Source organism: Heterocephalus glaber, unplaced genomic scaffold, assembly GCF_053883595.1.
Source record: "Heterocephalus glaber isolate CG9 unplaced genomic scaffold, H.glaber_assembly_v1.0 deba00001442, whole genome shotgun sequence".
Lineage (NCBI taxonomy): Eukaryota > Metazoa > Chordata > Mammalia > Rodentia > Bathyergidae > Heterocephalus > Heterocephalus glaber.
The window spans coordinates 5,300,030-5,320,015 of NW_028258296.1; the positions used below are offsets into that span (position 1 = coordinate 5,300,030).

Below are 19,986 nucleotides of genomic sequence, written 5' to 3' on the forward strand. Positions count from 1 at the left end.
CGCCAGGCGCACTTCCGGGGGTGGCCTGCGCCGCGTGGCATCATGGGGTTTGTAGGCTAAAATCGTTTTCCCTACGGTGTTTGCAGGAGTCGGGACTACAATTCCCGGTGCGTCCTGCGCGGCCACTCTTCGCGCGCGCCGCGGAGGCGGGTTCTCGGGCGCGAGAGCCGCGAGCATGCTGAAGGAGGGGAAGCGCGGCGGCGGCGGCAGTGGGCGGGGTGTCGCCACCTGCTCTTGTCACCCTGAGACTCGCAGGTCGGTAGCCACCCTGAAAACAGGAAAGCGTGGCGGCGCTCAGGTTTCATTTCGCCCGCCTTGCGTTCGTCCAGGGCTTTCTCCGCGCTTCCGGCCGGGTCAAGGTGACTCGCGGACCTCGCGACGAGAGCGTCGCAGACTTCCGGGGCGGCGGGCGGGCCGGTCCTCGGCGCCGAGTCGCGGCCGCCCCGTTCCACGTGGGGCGGGTTGCTGTGCCCGCTGCCGCCGCGCTGTGCTGGGCTTGGCCAGGGGACAGTGGAGCCGCCACACGCGAGCGTCGCGCGCCTGCCCCGCGTGTGTGACCTCCGAGAAGCGGCTTCTGGGGACGCTCCAGATCCCAGCCGATCAGCTGCCCGCCGGCTGCCGGCGACCCACGGTTTAGGGAGCTGTGGTGTTAGCGCCGCACGCCTGTCATCCCAGCACTCGGGAGGCTGAGGCAGGAGGATGCCACGGGCTCTGGGCTACCTGGCAGACTGTCTCAAAAACATCAAAAAAGATAAAAGCAAGATAAATGTTCGGGGGCATCTTGGCGTCTGCGAGGGGAAAAAGATACATCAGCAATCAGTAATGCCAGACAGCATGGATATTGTTAACATAATCCCGTAAGGGCGTGCAGTGTCAATGCATATGCCAACACATTTGGTGACGCCCTTCAGTGTTAACGTAGATTGTAATTTTTAAGCCTTTCTGTACAGAATACAGAAGAGGCATCGCCCAAGTGGCAGGTGCTGGGAGTACTTTCATCTCAGTGGCGCTTGTTAGGGGAGACGTGGCAGAACCGGTTCCCCATCCAAGAGGGCTGCCCGGGTTCACACCCTGTGAGCGCTGGCGCCGGCCACTGCAGGCTTCAGCTCCGCTGTGAGACCGTGACCATTAGCTCTAAGCAGCCCTGTTGGTAACGTTGGACGCCTCCTAACAGTTCCCATTTCTGAGCAGCTTTCCATCAGTTCCTTAGCAGAAATGGAAGACAGGGTTAGGGTTCAGGCACGTGGTCAAAGGCCTCTTCCCTGTTGCTTGGGTCCCCCCAGAGGTCCCCAGATCACACTGCGTTCTACAGGCTCTGGCTCTGGCTCTCACCAGGACAGGTGATGGGAGCTCTCCAGCATGCTCTCCCGAGCTCTGAAAGCCGCTTGAGTGCAATTTGAAGACCTCCACGCTTTAGCAATCCCTTTCTCCTCCTGAGAGCTTTGCTCTGCACTTTTGAGGCATGTGCGGAAGGCTCTTCTTAACCTCTCTGGCCACAGGGCAGTATTAACAGCTAAAAGATGACGTTTTAGACTGGGCTTAGAGCATTCACATGTGTGATCAGGTTAACCCTCAGCGCAATGACTTACCCCTCCTTCTGCAGTAGGCAGTACAGAGGGGCTGACCTTAGTCTCCGCCATTGAATGCCTGCTTTCCCCAGACATCTCCATGACCACCAAGCATCCATGCAGTAAGAGGATTTGAAGAGAAGCTTACTGGGGTGTAGGCTGCCAGGAATACATGAGGGTCACTTCCGTTCCTCAGACAAGTTATGTACTAAGATACCTCAAAAATGTTATGAATAGAGCCAGGGATTTAGCTCAGTGGTTCCACTGCTTGCCTCGAAAGTGCAAGGTCTCGAGATCAATTCCTGGTACAAAAAAAAAAAAAGTTATGAATAAACATTTGGGAGCAGGGGAAATCCTCTAAGAACATTCTACTTTCTGTTCCCCTTCTGTGAGATTTGGGTTAATCAAGAAAAGTTGAGTTACTGTCTTCTAACTATGTTCATTTATACTAAGAAATTTAAATTTCTGTAGGGCTGGGTGGAACTCAGTGGTAGAGTGCTTGCCTAGCAAGCAGCAGTCCTTGGTTTGGTGCCCAACACCACATGAAGCGGAGGAGACTGCACTCTCTCTCTCTCTCTCTCTCTCTCTCTCTCTCTCTCTCTCTCTCTCTCTCTCTCTCTCTCTCTCTCTCTCTCTCTCTCTCTCTGAAATACTAAAAACTAGCCAGGTGTAGTGACCCACACCTGTTTCCCAGCACTCTGGGAGGCTGAAGCAGGATTGTAATTTCAAGCTCAATCTGGGCATCTCAGCAACTTAACAAAACCTGTCTCAAAATGAAAAAAACACAGCTGAGAATGGAGTTCAGTGTAAAGGTCCTGAGTTCAATCCCGGTAACTGCTTAAATAATACATACATACATACTTCCTGCCACTCTCAATAGAATATGGCAGAGTAATCCACAGGGGGAAAGCTTTCCTGACATTTTATTTAAAATTAAAGGCATGATTTGTAAAGTAACAAGTTTAAGATTCCACCAATTAGGAAAGTGGCCTGAAATGTCAGCTCTGCAGCACTATTTGAATCACATCATGTTTCAGCAACAAATGCTGAAAACTAAAATACCTTGACTAAATATCCAGTAGAGGTGCCTAATATTAGCAAAGCTGAGATATGGGATGTTACTCCCCTTCCTGCCCTTTCTTGCTCTGTGGATGCTAACACTCAATTCTTGGCCACTTTACAATCTTGTTTTTACCCAGTTTTTTGGTACTGGGGATCAAACTCAAGACCTTGGGTTTTCCAGGCAGGTGAGGCGCCACTGAGCTACATCCCTGGCCCCTTGTTTTCACCCATTTCTTCATTTCAATCCTCTGTTAATGTTACCATAAGAAATATCTAACGCTATTCCCGTGTCCTAGACCCTGCTAGGTATTTTACATGCCTTATTTCTGCTAATCCTCAGAGTAAGATGAAATAAGTAGTTCTAATCCCCGTACCCACCATTACAGATAGCAAAACAGGCTAAGCACCTTTCCCAAATTCACAGCCCAGGCCGTTTGATCTTACAGCCTCAACACCCACCAATTATACCTGAGAGACGTGGTGGAGAGAAAGCCTTTCATCCTTACACTGCTACAGCATGTAGCAAAATAGGACTATTATTCTCTTGTAAGTAAGAGACTGATTTTTTTAATGTACTCAATGTATAGTACATTTGTAAAACAAACTAATAAATTAGTTCTTGTGAAGAAATGGACAAATCCAGCGTGTTTGAGGATGGAAAGTGAGGTGTAGCATTGCAGGTCTTGGCTCTCGGCTAATGATAGAATATCAAACCTAAAAATAGAAATATGGCACTTCCTATTTTGCTGCTCCAAACAACTTTCAAGATTGAGCCTCTTGATTTTAAGCTTCTTTTCCCTATATTGTGCTCTTTAAAATAAAACTAAAACAAAAAAGAAAAAGCTCTATTGAGATGTGATCCATATGCTATACAATTCATGCATCTCAACAGTACTGTTCAGTACTTTTTAGTGTATTTATCAAGTTGTCCAACCACCACAGCTAATTGTACAACATTTTTATCACCTCCATACTGGGTAACCATGAATGTACTTTCTTTCTCCTCTTATTTGCCTATTCACCCATCATGTAAGTGCACTTTTTCTGGCTGGCTTCTCTCACATATTCCGGGTTCCTGCATGTTGGAAAATGAATCAGTGTCTCATTCCTTTATGTGACGGAATAATGGCTCACTGCATGAATAAAGTACACTTTATTTATCCCTTCATTTTGTGAGGGGAATTTGGGTATTTGGACTTCCGGGCTGTTGTGGGCAATGCTGCTGTGCATGTTTACAGTCCATGTAGTTGTGTATTCAGACCTCTTGGCTGTATGTTGAGAATGCTGTAGCTGGTTCCCATGGATATTTAGCATTTTCAGGAACTGCCAAACTACTTTCCAAAAAGACTGCACCATTTAGAATCCCACCAACCATGAAGAGGGTTCCAGTTTCTTCATACCCTCATTCTAGTCTTTATGGCATCCTGGTGGGTGTGACGTGGGATCTTGTGGTTGGAATTTGTTTCCCTAAAGGGAATGGTGCTGAGCTGCTTTTTCACAAGTTTTTTGGCCCTTTTCACATGTTCTTTGAAAAATGTCTACTCAGATTCTTTGTCTTTCTTTACTTGGTGTATTTATCTTTTTATTGTCTTATAAATGTTTTTCATATATTCTAGATGCATGTCTCTTATCAGATATGTGATTTGCAAATATTTTTCCCTTTTGGGGAGGTTTGGGTTTTTTGGAAACAGGGTCTCGTTATGTAGCTCAGTTTGGCCTTGAACTCACTATATAGCCTAGGCTAACCTTGAACTTGCAGCAATCCTCCTTCATCAGCCTCCCAAGTTCTGAGATTACAGGCGTGCCCCACCATACTCGGCCTATTTTTCCTTTTTTATGGTTTGACTTTTTACTTTTTTCTTTTTTTATTTTACAATTATGTTAGAAAGATCATTCACAAAATACCATATCACTACATCTATAGGTTGGTTTATTTTTTTTGCTGTAGATCTAGATCCCATAGATTTTGTGTCATAAAGTTGAATGTGTTAAGTGTTAGAAGCGCTTCATGAATTTGCATGTCATCCTTGCACATGGGCCATCCTAATCTGTAATCTGTATTCCCTTCCTGTTTTAGTATGTAAGCTAACAAGGCAAGTGCTGATTTCCCCTTTCTTAATAGTATCTTTTGCAACATAAAGGTTTTCAATTTGATATGATCTTTATGATGAAGTACAATGAATCTGTTTTTCTTTTTTCATTGTGTTTCTGTTATCATATCTAACAACCCTTTACCTAAACCAAGTTTATAAAGATTTACTGTTTTTTGTCAAAGTTTTATATGCTTTTTAAATATAGCCTCACAGTGAGGCCTATACTCTATTTAAAATTGAGTTTTATATTCAGTGTATTCCCTGTCTCTAATATAAGTTTAATTCAAATAAAATTTTGAGTATGTCAAACCCAAAAGGAAAACTTTGAGAAGGAACAACAACAAAGGAGATGTGTGTTCTTCAGCTTTCTGTTACTATGACAAAATACCAGAGAAAAATGACCTGAAGGAGCAAAGGTTTATTTGGCTCATAGTTTCAGATGGTTCAGTCCATGGGTGGTGCTGTTGCTTGGGCTGGAGGTGAGGCAGAGCATCTCCAGGAGAGCCAATGGCAGAGGAGGCCACCTACCATTGGTCAGCAAGCAAGAGGGAGGGACCAGGGACAGACAGCCTTCAAGGCCACACCCCCAAAGACCTACTTCCTCCAATCGGGTTCCATCTCCTAGGTTTCCACACTTCCCATTGGTAAGGTCAGAGCCTGCATAGGCCAATCACCTTCCAAGAGCTCTGCTGCCTGGGGAACCAAGCCTTCCACACGGAAGCCTTTAAAGACCATTTCATATCCAGACTATAACAGATGATGTTATTCATTTTAATCTTTTTACAACATTTTAATTTGGACATAACAAAAAATACCAAGTTTTTAAGTTTAAACCCAAAGACACTCTGAGAGTATCTGTGTAAATCCTTTTCAAAATAGGTAGCATATTTCACACTTGCTACTATGCATCTGTCCATTCTGCTAATCGTTCAACAACTACTGCTGCTGTTTCACAGTGGTTAATGCCACATCCACCTGTGTGTGCCCCATTGTTCTCACCTTTCGGGTTCTGCAATGACCAGAGCAAGGCCCCTGTGTCCGTGGCACGCCCCGACAGAGAAGCAAGGCATAAACAAGCCAGTAAGTCCAGGACTGTGGTCATTTTCAGAGCCTGACAAGTACTGTGGGTTGTGAGTGAAGAGGGGACAGGGTTTTTAGGTAATTCAGTCAGAGAGCCTGCACAGAGCCAGGAGAAGAAACCAGGCTCTCAGAGAGCTGAAGAAAAAGACAGAAAAGAAAAACAATAATAAGCCCAGCAAGTGAGAGAGCATGGAATAGAAAGGAACTTACAAATTCCAAGCTGCAAAAGAAGAACAAAAATCTCTTCCTCTCTCTGCAGGTGATTAGCTGGACAGTACCTGGAAGACAATCTGTGCTTTCAGTTTGCTTCCAGTTTTCTTTTTTGAAGAAGGATCCTTCAACTAACCTGGCAATAAAACTTAAAACTTATCAGCAAAGAAATTATTCTTTGTTCAAAAGTTTTCTTTAAAAATTTTTCTGTTTTAGCAAGATCTCACTATGCAGTTCAGGCTGGCCTTGAACTCACCATGTAGCCTAGGCTGGCCTGCCTCAGCCTCCCAAGTGCTGTGATTACAGGTGTAGGTCACCACGTTCAGCACTTAAATTTCTTGAGTCAGGATCTTGCTAAGTTGACCTGGCAGGACTGGAATTTGTGATCCTCCTCCCTCAGGCCCCCACGTGCCTGGGCCCAGAACCATCAATTGAAGAGACCATCCCTTCCCCATCTTCTGTTTTTAGCACTGTTGAAAATCAGTTGACTCTAAACACACATTTGTTTGTAAGTGCTCTCCTGGGTTCTATTGCTCTGTGTATGTTTTGTTTTGTTTTTTTGGTACCGGTGATCAAACTCGGGTCCTTGTGTGTGCACAGCAGGCAGCGAAACCACTGAGCTAAATCCCTGGCCCTGCTCTGTGTATGTTTTTATGCCAAATCTGTATTTTAATTAGTTTAGCTTTGTAACATATTTGGAAATCAGGAAGTATTATTGTAGACAGGTAAATTAATTAGACATCTTATAGGCAGTTAGACAGAGCCAGCCCTCGGAGCCAACCTGGAGGACAATCAAGGCACATTCAGTGAAGGCCAGCATTGTAGGGTTTTGTTTTTTGGGGTTTTTTTTTGTTTTTTTTTTTGGTGTTTTGAGGCAGGGTCTCCCTTTGTAGTCCATGCTGGCCTTGAATTCACAGTGATCCTCCTGCCTCAGCCTCCTGAGTCCTGGGATCACAGGCTTGCACCACCATACCCAGCAAGGCCAGCTTTGTAAAAGGGGAATTGTTCTTTTTTTAAGTAATTAAAATTTTTACTAGTACATGTTTGCACACATAAAGCTTAGGTTCCTTGGGGTGAGTTGGTACATGTGCATCATGCATTGTAAATGACTTTCTGTCCCCTTCTCCCTCCCTTCAGAGAAACTCAGAATGCTGATTATTCTGCAGGTGCCACAGAACACGCTGACACCGTGATCTGATGCCGTCAGTTCTGTGAGGGCAGAGGCTTTCATACTGAGCCCATGGAAACCCCAGCATCGCTTTCCAGTCACTCTCCTGGTGGAAGGCCCCTCTCCACACTCCAAGCTGGCTTCCAAGGAGTGGATTTCAAAGCTGCTGCAGAGCAAGGTTGTTGGCAGAAGCCCTCCCCAGGGCGGGGCCACAGCAGATGCATACAGGTGAGTCCCTGCACCTGGGAACCCGAACCAGAGCTGATGCCAAGTGCAACACTCCGCCAGGGAGGGCCGAGTGGACTGCAGCCATCAGCTCAGAAGCTCTGGCCGCCTTCAGAGACACCACTCTTGGCAGCGGCTGTCTCTCCTGCTCCCGAGAGGAAGCGTGAGCCAAGGGCTGGCTGGATGCTGGAGCCAGGGTGGCAGGCTCCTGGGAGCAGGTAGTGTGTGCGGGGTCCTGGCTGGGCGGCAGTCCAGGAGTGATGGGGTGACGGGCTTTTCACCCAGGGCATTTCTTCCCCGTGGGGCCAACTCTGAGGAGGCGGGTTTGGGCTTTTTGAGGGTTCTCTATGAACTTTGGTCTGGGTCACTTCCCTCCTAGACTTGCACCCCAGACATGTGCACACCTTCGGAAGAGAGAGCAGATCTGCAGGGCAAGGGTGTTCATGGGCCTGCCTGGGCTCCAGCGCTGGGATGGAATCCCGCGCTGTGCTGCTCTGACCCGCCCAGGTGTGAGTCACCGCTGGGGTTTGGGGAGGTGTCCCCAGGATGGGGGGCTGCTGCTGTGCTTGTGACGTGTTTCTAGCAAAATGCTCCTAATGGCTAGGAGGATACAACTTTTTTTTTGTATTGTTTTGGTTTTTGAGGCAAGGTCCGCTATGTAGCCCAGGCTGGCCTCGAGCTCATGGCCATCTTCCTGCTTCAGCCTCCCAAGTGCTGGGATCACAGGTGTGTGCCACCTCACCCAGCATTATTTGACTTTCTGTGGTACCAGCGATGGTGAAGATTGCTTCCTGTACCTACTGGCCATCTGTGTAGAAGGCTGTACAGAAGACAGCGCGGGATTTGCCGCCCTTCCCTCCCACTCTGTCAGTCCATCCCCGGGATTCGTCCTCCGTTCCCTCCGAGGCACGGCCTGCAACCAGTGCTGGCTTCCTCCCTCAACAGGGCTTGAGATCTCGTCCAGCCTGATGATGGGATCCTTTCCTTCCCACGGGGGAAGCTTTCCTCGCTTTCCTCTCCCACGGAAGGATAAAGCCTGGCATCTTTTGCAAAGCACCAAACCCCTTTGTTCAGTGGCGCCATTTCCTTTCCTGCCCTGTCACTCTCATGTCCCAAACCCTCCAGTCACCCGGTGCTCACTCGTCTCCTCCCCTTCTGCACATGGGCATGTGCAGGCCCCAGGCCCTTGGCACTGCTCACAACTCATCCTCTTCTCCCAAGTCGTGTAGCACATTCCTTCTCACCCACAGACCGCGCCCTGGGTTCACGTCCTGTGCGAAGCCTCCCTTGCCTGCCCAGTGCTCTTCACTCCCAACTTCTGCCTTGGTTGCAGAACTTTCCACCCTGCGTCTGTCACTGTGTCTCTGCTCAGCCCTGTGGTGTGTAAGTACTGGCACGTGGGTGTCTGGACGAGCCCGTGTCCCCCGCTGGGTTAGGGGCCTGGGCTTCCAGACCTCTTCACGTCCTTCCCGCGGTCTGCCCTGTGACCCCCATGCTCAGTGCACCGCTGTGTGCCTGGGCCCGTGGGCGGTGTCCCCGTGGATGAAGTCAGAGCCCCCACGGTAACGAAGTGAGGTCAGCGCGATCACAAACCCACTCACAGATGGCGCCTGAGACGGAAGCCCTAAGAGACGAGTTGTGGGACCTCGAGAAAGTGGCTGGCAACGCCACGCCTCAGCTGGGCTTTCCGGTTCCAGTTTCAGTTCTCCTCACGCTCTGCCCTGGTCTGTGCGTCTGCAGGCACCTGTGCTCTTTTCGGTGCTGGAGACTGAACTCATGCACGGCCTTGCGCTGAGCTGTGACACGCGCTCGCAGCCGCCGCGTTGCCGAGGGTGAGCTTACCCTTGGGATCCTCCTGCCTCAGCCTCCCAGAGTGCTGGGGTTACAGGTGTACACCACCAAATGAGGGGCTTTCAAATGAAGGCATGAATGAGTAAAATCCTGTCCGATGTCTGCAGGCGAAGAACCCTGAAGCCTATTTAAGAAAGGAAGATAGAAGACACATTAGGAACTGCAATGGAAAGCCATGGTTTCTCTGGGAATGGCTGGAACACAGTGAGGACTTCCGGCGGCTGCAGGGGTGACCAGAAGTTACTGGTCACCTGGAAGGAGGCAGAGCCTCACCTTGATAGAGGCTGCAGGAACGTGTCTCCTCATCAGGCCACCACCCTGCTGCGTAGCCCTGTGACCTGCATGTGCTTATCATCGTTGCTAAACCCTAGTTTCCTTATTTGTAAAACAGGGATATAATTATTAGGATCCGGGCATGGTGGTGCAGACCTGCAGTCCCAGCCCGTGGGAGGCTGAGGCAGGAGGATCTCCGTGAGTTCCAGCTAGCCTGGGCTACATAGTGAAACCTTGTCTCGAAAAGAGCCAAACAAAAATAATAATAATTTAAAAAATAATTACTAGGACTCTCTTGGGATTGTGAGTATTGAGTGAGCTAACAGGCTCACAGGCCTTAGAGCAGAGGATGTAGTTAAGTGTGCAAAAAAAGAAACATAAGGGGGTTCTGGCTGTGTCTGGGTATCACCCAAAGCCTCCTGTGGTCACGGTGGGCTTTTCAGAGGTGCTGGATCCAGAGTGTGTGACCCTGGGACTGATTCATGGTGCAATGCTAGGCTCAAGGGCACCGGGATTACGGGTGTGAGTGCTGCCCGCCCTAAGCAGCCTGGATAAGACAGAAGGGACGGAAAGAGCTGAGGTCTCCCCTTGTTGCTTTGCTGCCTTCTGCCCACCATGGGCTGTTTCTCCTCGGCCCTGCCACCCCACTTTGGAGCCAGCCGACTATGGCCTGGAACCTCTACACACGGTGAGCTAAATAAACCTTTCCTCCCTTAACTCTGGGTGTGGGGTATTTTGTCTCAGCAATGAGAAAAATAACTAAGACAGGGAAAGTGCTTTCTCCTGGGGCCAGTTTGTGCAGAACTGGGGAGAGAAGGGCCCACGGCTGGGCCAGTGCTGCTCTTTGTCAGCGAGTCTGGAATTGAGTTAGGAAACGGGAAGACAGCAGTGGGGGACACTGCAGTCAATTGGGGCTCCCCGCCCTGCTTAGAGTGGGCCTCTCAAGGAAGGGAAGCAGGATGCAGGGGCTGGGCCTGTGGTACCCAGGGCTGCCCTATTCCAGAGCAGCTTCCCAGGTTCCCACTCTGCCCTCAGTGTCTTCCTCAGTTCCCCCTCTGGCTGTGAACTTTCCCCACAAACAACTCATTGCAAAGTGCCAGGAAAGGCTCCTACTTCCTCTGTGATTATTCTGAGGGGAAGCAGTGAAGAATGGAAGTCAAAGGAAGTAGGGAAGTGCTTGGGCCCCTGCTGTGAGCCAGGAAAAGGCCAAGGGCAGAGGCCACGCTGAAGCCACTGTCAGGAGGTGACCCTGGAGCGACAGCTTGCAAGGCGGTGGCCTGGAGTCTGCCCAGCAGGGCCCACTGCAGCCCAACAGTGAAGGGCCACCCAACTTGGTGACTTGCTGAGGGTTCAAACCCGGACAGTGCCTGGAGCACAAAGAACACCCTGGAGACTGGCACCAACTGCTTCCGCCCCCCAGGCCACTATTTCCTGCCTTGAAACAAGATCAGCAGGCCCCGGTGGCACACACCTGTCATCCCAGCACTCAGGAGGCTGAGGCAGGAGGATCACCGTGACCCTGTCTCAAAAAAATAATTGAAAGATGCTCAGAGGGCTCTCTTCCCAGACTTGCTGCCTTTAGCATTTTCCGGGTGGGCCCCACAGCCCCTGTGTGGGTATGTGCTGAGATCTATCGCTGCCACATGAGCTGCCCCCGTGCAGTGACTCAGCTGCTCTGTGTGACCATGTCGCTCTGCAGCTTGCTAGTGGGAGGACCTGGCCAGGTTCCGAGACCTCTCACCCGAAGCCATGCAGGGCAGGCACGAAGCGACTCCACAGGAGACCTGATGTGCCTGCGGCTCCTAGCCCGGCACAGGGCAGCCCGGTCCTCTGCGGGGATAGCGGCAGTGGTGGCAGGAAGTGGCCAGAGAGGAGAGGGTTCCGCAGGAGCAGAGCCTGCCGTGTGCAGTGCGTGGCCTGGGAGGTGGACCTTGTCTGGCAGACAGAGTCCCAGGGCCCGGCTTCAGGAGCCTCCAGGACTGGCATGGGGACTCCCGAGATGGGGCCTGAGGCGCAGACGTGGAATGTCAGCACCAGGACTCTGCGGCAGGAGGACCTGGGCTGAGAGGACCCAGTGTGGGCTGCTTTGCAGGTGGAGCTCTGTGCACTAAAACTTGAGGGTGAGCCCGGGGTGGAGGGATATGACGGTCGTCCCAGCACTTGGGAGGCTGAGGCAGGAGGATCATTGTGAGTTTGAGGCCAGCCTGAGCTACACGGTGAATTCAACACCAGCCTGGACTTCATAGCGAGACCCCGTCTCAGGCCTCCTTCCCCCCCATATTTAAAGGTGAACAAAGTAGGGACAGCCGAGAGCTGACCACAGAGCTGCCAGAGAGAGCCGTGCCCTGGGCCACCCATCCAAAGCCCCTCGAGCCAGCTTTCCACATCCCCTCCAGCCCAGGTCAGTGGCTGTCTGGCGTGGGGCGTCCCGAAAGAAGAGCTGATGCTCATGCAGTCTGAAACTCGTGTTCCATTCCTGGACCTCAGCACACCGCCTGCAGGGCTTTATGTAAACTGGTTCGACAGCTGTGCAGATCAGTGCGGAGATTCCTCAGGACACTGAAACTCGAAATTCCACTCGACCCGGCTAGTCTCCTTCTAGGTATCTTCTCGAAAGTGTTAAAGGCATCATATTACAGTGATGCAAGCACACATGTTTATAGCAGCACAATTCATACTAATTCATCATCTTGGAAGCAGCCTATATGTGCATCGATGGATGAACAGATAAAGAAAATGTATTTGCACACAATGGAGTACTACTCTGCCACAAAGAAGGATAACCTTGAGTCATCTGTAGGAAATGCCTGCATTTGGAGACCATAATGCCGAGTGAAATAAATTACACACACAAGCTGATGTAGCACATGGATTTCTCTTCTATGAGAAATCCAAATTATAAATGAAGAGCAAAGTGAAAGACGAGAAGTAGAGAGATCGATCTTTCTCAAACGGGAAGGGAGACGAGTGTGATCGTGCACACTTGTCATCCCAGCACTCGGGAGGCTGAGGCAGGAGGATCTCTGTGAATTCGAGGCCAGCTGAGGATACATAGTGAATTCAGGGCCTGCCTGAACTACAAAGCAAGACCCTGTCTCACACAAACAAACAACCCAAAATACAAAGAACAAATGGGAAGGGGACCTTGAGAGAGGGATGAGGGAAGGAAGCAGATGAGAAAGGAATGAAGATGAGTTATGTCCATGGACTGCTCCACACAGGAACACAGACAGGTGCTGCAAGACCGTGAGAGCAGGGTTCTTCATAAAGCAGTCCTGTAATTAGTTTGTGCGTAGACAAATATTTTGCTTTCATCATATGTTAACAAAGCTGTTACTAAAACCTGCTTTCAGGTAACCACTACCACAGTTTTGCCTTGAAGGTTTTATATGTATGTATTTATATATGTATAAAGATTCACTCATACGAGCATGCTGCACGTATACAGATAGGTGCTATAATGATTCTCAGCACCCACAGCTCGGGAGGCTGAGGCAGAGAGAGAGAGAGAGAGAGAGAGCCCGAGAGCCCGAGCCAGGCTCAGAACCAGCCCATTGAGGTCCTAGGTCCCCCTGCCCCCACTGAATTTCTCCGGAATCAAAGATGTGATGGTTCTCAGAGATCTGTTCTCAGAGGCTCTTGCTCTGTGGACATTAATTTTCACCTTTTAATTAGGAGAAAGGTGTTGGATTTAATCGTCTTTAAGATATTTTCCTACTTTAACGTTTTGCTTTGCTTTGTACTGGGAACTGAACCCAGGCCTTCCACTGAGCTACATCCACAGCTTTTATATTCATTTATTTATTTACTTTGCGGCAGGTCTCACGAGGTCGTGAAGTTGAGTTGACAGAAAGGTGGCCCACCATTGCTTATCCCGAGCTTTGGAGTCCAGTGGTTTCAAGATGCAGATGGGGGGATAAGATGATCCATGCATGCATGTAGACTGCGTCACCTCACACTCCTGAGAGGTCTGGGAAGGACTCCATGTCACCCGTTATTTCTGCAGTGAGTGCGTGAATATTCCTGCTCAGAGTGCAATAAACTGTCCAGTCAGAGAGCCATGGACCGCTTCCGGTTTTTCTGCTACATCAGTTCAGGTCAAGTTCCATCTGGCCACAGAGTGAGTTACAAAACAAAACACAAATCACCTCCGAGCGCTCAGTGTTTACAGCTTCTCTCTCTCTCACCAACTTCTGCTCGGCCTGTCCCACACCAAGGGTGCCCACCCCTGGCTTCCACACTGATCATTTTTGAGTGTTTGTCCCAAAAAATCCCAAGGTAAGAGATGCCTGTCGGATACAAGCAAGGCCTCCTGAAAGGTAGTTTTCATCTACAAAGGCACTGCCTTCCTTTTAAATACCGGGCCCCGGTGTTGTGTTTTTATTCAGTGGAGTTCAGTTTAATGGACACATTGCCAGAGAAGTTTCTTTGATTAGTCATATCAATTTTGATGAATTTGCCCCCTGCCAAGATTTTTTTTATTTTAAATAACTTTATTATCAAACACACACACATACAAAAAATTAAAACCATTGAAAGAAGAACAATGCAAGGGGAAAAAACTACAATAATATTCAAATACTGTAGAACTTAACCAAAATAAAACTGAAAAACACTTAAAAATTTTTCCATATAACTTAAAAAAGTATCTCAAGCACCAACAAGACACCAGAGGATGTGATTTGTTTCAGAAAGATCCCCAAAACCAACACTGAACAAATAATGATCTGGAAAAAAACTCCAGTTAGTCAGCAGACTCCACATAAGCCAAACTTCTCCCTAATTTAAATTTCAATACAGTCATATGACATGCGATGGAAACACAATCCGAGAAATATGTTATTAGGCCATTTCATCCATGTGTATTTTTTTTTTCCTTTTATTGGTACATTTTAGGTATACAACATAATGACATTCATGGTTGGAAATTTGCACCTTTACATAATCTCTCTTGGTTCTTATTTTTCCCCCTTCCCCTACCCTCCCTTCAATCCATGTGTATTCTTAATTACACTTTCAGTTTCTCACACTAGAGAAACTATTTGGTATTTACACCTGTGGGTCCTGTTTATTTCACTTGAGAGTATGCCCTCAGTGTGCATCCATTTAGCTATAAATGTCTCTAGTTTCTCATTCTTTATGGCTGAGTAGTGCTCCATTTTATAAAAAACCCACATCTTCTTTAACCAGTTTCCAGTTGATGGGCACTTGAGCCCCAGTGTTTTGGTTGGTGTTGCTTCTTGTTAGTTACTTTTACTTTTTAACCTGAAATGCAGCCGCCTCTTTCTGCACCACACCCTAAGAACCACATGCTGCATTAAAATCTCAAGTCCAGCAAAGGAAGGGGCACATTTGAAGATCTTCTGGCCACATCCCTCCCTCACTTAACACTCTCAAGGTTTGTGGGCCTGGTCTAGGTGCTTTTCTTATGCACACGATGCTGTTGTGTTTCTGCTACAGCCTGCTGTCTCTGAGGAGGTCCTGTTAGAACAAGCACCAGGGCAGACCGAAAGGGCATATTTGTTGTTTGTTGCCGTTGTTTGTTTTGAGACAGGGTCTTGCTATGTAGCCCAGCCTGGCCTAGAACTCCGGGGGATCCTCCTGCCTCAGCCTCCCGAGTACTGGGATTACTTTGTGACCTCCCCTGACGGCAGTGAGATTACCCACTAGTAACCAGGCTATAACCAGACAGACTTTCTAGACCCAATTCTGCCCCAAACTGCCACCGGCATCTTGAGGCCCGCATCTCCTCGGCGGTAAAGCAGTGTCATTCTGCCTAGCTCGCAGGGTCCCTGGCTCCCTCAGAATCTTAGGGACTAACCCCTCCTGTGCCAGGCCCTGGCATAGAGCCCGGGTGGAGGTGACAAAACGAAACGAAGCCCTGCTGTTTTTTGTTTTGCTGAGAGTTTCACTATGTGGTTCAGGCTGGCTTTGAACTACAGCAACCTTCCTGCCTCAGCTTCCCGGGTGGGATTACGGGCATGTGCCAACACACCTGGCAAAACCCTGCCCACAGCAGATGTTGGATTCCAGTGGGAGGAAGAAAATAAACCCAGAAGTACAAGTGTGTCATGGTGCCTGCCTGTGTTATGGAGGAAAATAAACCCGGGGAGGGGCCACTCAGGGCTCTGAGCGGCCTCGGTGCCTTGGGGGTGGAGTCGCAGATCCCGATGAATGTCCCCGGCTGTTCTAGAGGAAACTGAGGCGGTGTGGGCAAACGCTCACCTAGCGAAGTCGCTGGAGGTGCCGGTGCTGGGTCTGCTGCAGCCAGCTCAGGGCCTTCAGGGAGCAGCTGGAGCTCAGGGAGGGCCAGCCCCAGCGGAGCCCCGGCTCCCCCTCGGAGGTCGGAGGTCGCCTGGGCCTTGCACCCCGTCATTAGCCCTTTACGGCCGGCCTCGTAAACGCGTTTCCTCCAAAGCCGGCCGGGTTTACGGACCTGACCCAGTCCCCCCCCCCCCCCCGCCGCTCCCCAGGGTGGCTCCGCCCGCCCCGAGCGACGCCATCCGCCCGCGGTCAAGGGTGGACAGCGAGCGCCAGGAAAGGGAGCCCTCTTCAGCCAGGGATTGTAAACGCCGGGAGAAGCAAGAGACAGAGATGTCGAGGGGGTTTATTTGGTTGTTTTGTTTTATTGGCCAGGGATTGAACCTAGGGCTTTGAGCTTGCTAGGCAAGCGCCCCACCCTGAGCTACACCCTCAGCCCACCTAGCTCCTATCTATCTTCTGTCTGTCTGTCTTCTGTCAGTGCTGGGGATTAAACCAGGGCCCTCACAATGAGCTACATCCCCAGCTTTATTTTATTTTTTATTTTTTAAACTTTATTTTTTTTTGGTCCCGGGGATCAAACTCAGGACCTTGTGCATGCGAGGCAGGCTCAGTGCCACTGAGCTACATCCCTGGCTATTTTATTTTTTATTTTGAGACAGGGTCCCACTAAGTTGTCCAGGCTTGGCTTGAATTTGCAATCCTCCTGCCTCAACCTCCTGAATGCCTGGATCACAGGCGTGCGTGTCCACACTTGGCTAAAAGAACTCCGATGTTTTGGTTCCTTTCTCTAGGGGAGCCTTTGACATGCCTAATGCATTATTTCGTCCTGACACAAACTTCTGCAGGAAAAATGAGTGGCTACACTTTAAAAACGAGGAGATCAGCTCGCCAAGAAGTCGAGCACTTCGTTCAAGGCCACATGACAAGCGCTGGCACAGCTGGGATAACCACATCCGGTGGGATCGGGTCTCAGCATCTTCCAGAAAGCCGGAAGCGGCTCACAGGGCCTCCCTGACGCCCAAGGTCCGAAATCCGGTGTGTCATGCCTGGCGCACTTCTTCTGCAGATAACATCAGCAAAAACTGCAGAAACACGGAGCTTAAACATTTTAATCACATTAAAAGGTAAAACTGCTGGGCATGGTGATGCACGCCTGTGGTCTCAACACTCAAGAGGCTGAGGCGGGAGGATCACCCTGAGTTCAAATCCAGCCTGGGCTACATAGCGAGACCCTCTCTCAAAAACCCAAACAAATACAAAATATAAGGCATTAGCTCAGTACCAGAGGAGATGACCCTGGAGAAACTGTGAACTGCAAAACGACTTTCTACTAAACACATAAAGAACAAAAGCAGACCTATTCTTCCCCCTCTCTCCTTCCTCCCTTCCTCCCTCCTTCCTGCAGTACTGGGATTCAACCCAGGAGCTTTGCCCTGAGCTCTGTGCCCAGCCCCTCTGTATTTCAACCCAAGGCCGTGCTGAGACTTATTCTCCACACAGTGGTTCACATTAGGAGCTGGGAACATGTTCCACAGCGTGTGCGCTGAAACCTGCCCGCAGCTGCACACGTCATGAGGCTGCTCCTGTTCCTAGACAGCCAAACTGGGTCCAACCCTGGGCCCCGCATTTCCCGGCGGCCCTTCCTTCTTGCTCTTTCACAGGACGCTGCATGCCCTGGGAAGGAGGAAGGGTTCAGGGCTTTGCAGTTGTCTTTGTGAGTTTGGCAAATCGGCTTCTCCGCATCTATGCATCCTTTGTTGAGCCTGTAAATCCCTTTATGAGCAGACACAGGACGGATCCTCCTCCAAGCCTGGTGACGCCACCCGAACCCTGCTGCTGATTTCCCCGGGATGCCCTGCGGGCCCAGGCCCAGGTGATTGACCCCCAGACCTTTGTCAGACAGGGACTAATGATGGTCCCTCTGCCTGCCCTGGGCTCCTGCTGGGGACAGGGAGCTCAGGGGCCCTGGGTGTGTTCTGCCTCTCGCTCTATAACAAGGAAAAGCACTTGAGAATCTTAGTACGTGTCTTAGGCATGGGAATCTGACTCCCTCTTTCAGTTTCTCTCTGTCTCTCTCTCTCTCTCTCTCTCTCTCTCTCTTTCTGGCACGGTCTCACTATGTAGCCCAGGCTGGCCTTGAACTCAGAACTCCTGTCTCACCCTCCTGAGTGCTGGGATTACAGGTGTGTGCCACCACACCTGGCTTTCTTTGTGTTCTTTAGTGCAGGACTGGGACCGAGCCAAGGCCTAGCGGTGACCCCAGTGGACAACAAGGAAGCAGTCTCTCGCCAAGCTCCACCTCCTGCCCATCTCCAGTCCTTTGAGCAGTGGCTTTCCATGCTAAACTTGCCTTCCTTTCCTTTTCTGCCCCTGAATCCTCCCTCACTCTACTCGGTGCGCTGATGCTGAGAAAACACAAGTTTTGTTCAGTGAAACCACCCTTTAGAGACCGGAAGTGGCTGCTGCGTGAATGAGCTGTCCGCCTCGCAGGCGGAACAGTCTCACAGTCTCACCGTTGGTCTCAGCGCTTGGATGTTCCTCTTGTGATTGATCACAACCAGTGACGCCTGTGGCAGGGTCTGCCTCCCCCATGACCAGCCAGGCTGGGCCGAGCGGGGCGCTCACCTTCACTCTGGGATGCCGGGATCCAGGACACCCGGCCACCCCCGACCTGGGTCCCAGCCGGTGCCTGCTCAGCGCAGCCCCTCGTGTTGTTGGAGCCATTTTCACACCAGGGCCTGGGCTGTCAGGCCCGTGCAGCTGTGGCTCCCGGAATGACGACCGCAGACGAAAGATGACACTGAGCCTGCCGCACACCCATGGCCTTCCTGCTTCTGCCCTCCTGGGGAGTCCTCGGTTTATTCCAGGAGACGCCGTCTCAACACTCGGCCAGGCTGCAAGGGCAGGGCAAATGTCCTTCACATCCTCTGCTCCTGGCATGCTGTTGACTTTATTTAGAAATATTTTGGTCATCAGGAGTGGTGGCACACACCTGTAATCCTAGCACTCAGGAGGCTGAGGCAGGAGGAGTGCTAGGAATTTGAGCCCAGCCTGGGCTACACAGTGAGTTCAAGGCCAGCCTGAACTATATAGAGAGACCCTGTCTCAAAAACCAAAACAAACAAATTTTTTTTTGGTACCGGGGATTGAACTTGGGTCCTTGTGCCTGCGAAGCAGGCAGCGAAACCACTGAGCCAAATCCCTGACCCTCAAACAATTTATTTTTAAAAAAGAATTTAAAAAAAGAGAATAGAAGGGAAAAATGGAAACAAAGCTTTTGTAAATAAGGAGAAGAGGGGTTGAAGGGAGGGGAGGGGTTTGGGGAAGAAAAGAGGACAACGCAAGATACACCATTACAGGTGCAAATCCCCTGTGATGAAGGTGCTCATTCGGGATATCTAAGATGTACCGATAAAATTAATTTAGAAACCCTTCAACATAAAAGGAGAGAATTTTTTGTTTCCGCTGCTTGCTGTCTCTGTCCTGCCCATCCCCTGAGACATCGAGGTCACCAGTGCCGTCTCCAGGGGAGAGGGGAGGCGCTGGGCTGCTCTCAGCCCCACATCCACGCAGCCGTGGAAGCTGAGCCTACAGAGCCGTCTCCTAACCAGAAAGAGTGGTTTTTCATTGAAGGTCCTGTGAGAGGGGTGTGTAACTCAGGGCCCCTGCTGGGACGGAGCAGGGGCGAGGGAGGGCAGACGCCTTCTGAAGTTTCTCAGGGACCCAGCCCTTCCTCCTGGCTGCTCGGGCTATAAACAGCCGGCAGCCAGCCTGGCCTCGGCTGGTCAGTGTCAGCAGAGGACGAGAAAGGAAAGGAAGACAGAAAGGGAGTGAGGGGAGGAGAGAAAGGTGGCCGGGCGTGGTGGTGCCAGCCTTTCATCCCAGCACTGGGGAGGCTGAGGCAGGGGGATCGCCGTGAGTTCTGAGTTGGAGGCCAGCCTGGGCTACATAGCAAGAATCTGTGTTTAAAAAACCCAAACAACAGAGAGAGAGAGAGAGAGAGAGAGAGAGAGAGAGAGAGATGCTAAGCTGCAAGTGCTCCTAATTTCTGAGGGGCCCCGAAAGGCCCATGCACCAGGGCCGTCTTTTCCAGGTGGGGCTGTACGTGGCTGGAGACCTCACCCCCGTGTCAGCTGCACCGGTTTGGGGGAGGAAATGCTCCCCACTTCCAGCTGGCCCGGCTGGTCCAGTG

The 19,986-nt window shown here is 50.3% G+C and overlaps 1 long non-coding RNA gene and 1 other non-coding gene across 7 annotated transcripts; one reads left to right on the forward strand and one right to left on the reverse strand.

The window, feature by feature from the left end:
- Positions 1–78: 78 nt before the first annotated feature.
- Positions 79–13,591, forward strand: LOC106009107 (uncharacterized). 6 transcript variants are annotated; one of them, XR_002393689.2, is made up of 6 exons: positions 79–255; positions 7,180–7,409; positions 8,051–8,132; positions 8,657–8,789; positions 9,010–9,238; positions 9,365–10,247. It is a non-coding gene; the product is annotated as an uncharacterized LOC106009107 (long non-coding RNA). The 6 variants fall into 6 exon arrangements; XR_002393687.2 differs by lacking the exon at positions 8,051–8,132 and having other exon boundaries at positions 7,151–7,409; XR_015451913.1 differs by lacking the exon at positions 8,051–8,132 and having other exon boundaries at positions 7,151–7,409; positions 9,147–9,238.
- On the reverse strand, positions 4,621–4,731 carry LOC147827579 (U6 spliceosomal RNA). Its single transcript, XR_015452145.1, has one exon. It is a non-coding gene; the product is annotated as a U6 spliceosomal RNA (small nuclear RNA).
- Positions 13,592–19,986: the final 6,395 nt, after the last annotated feature.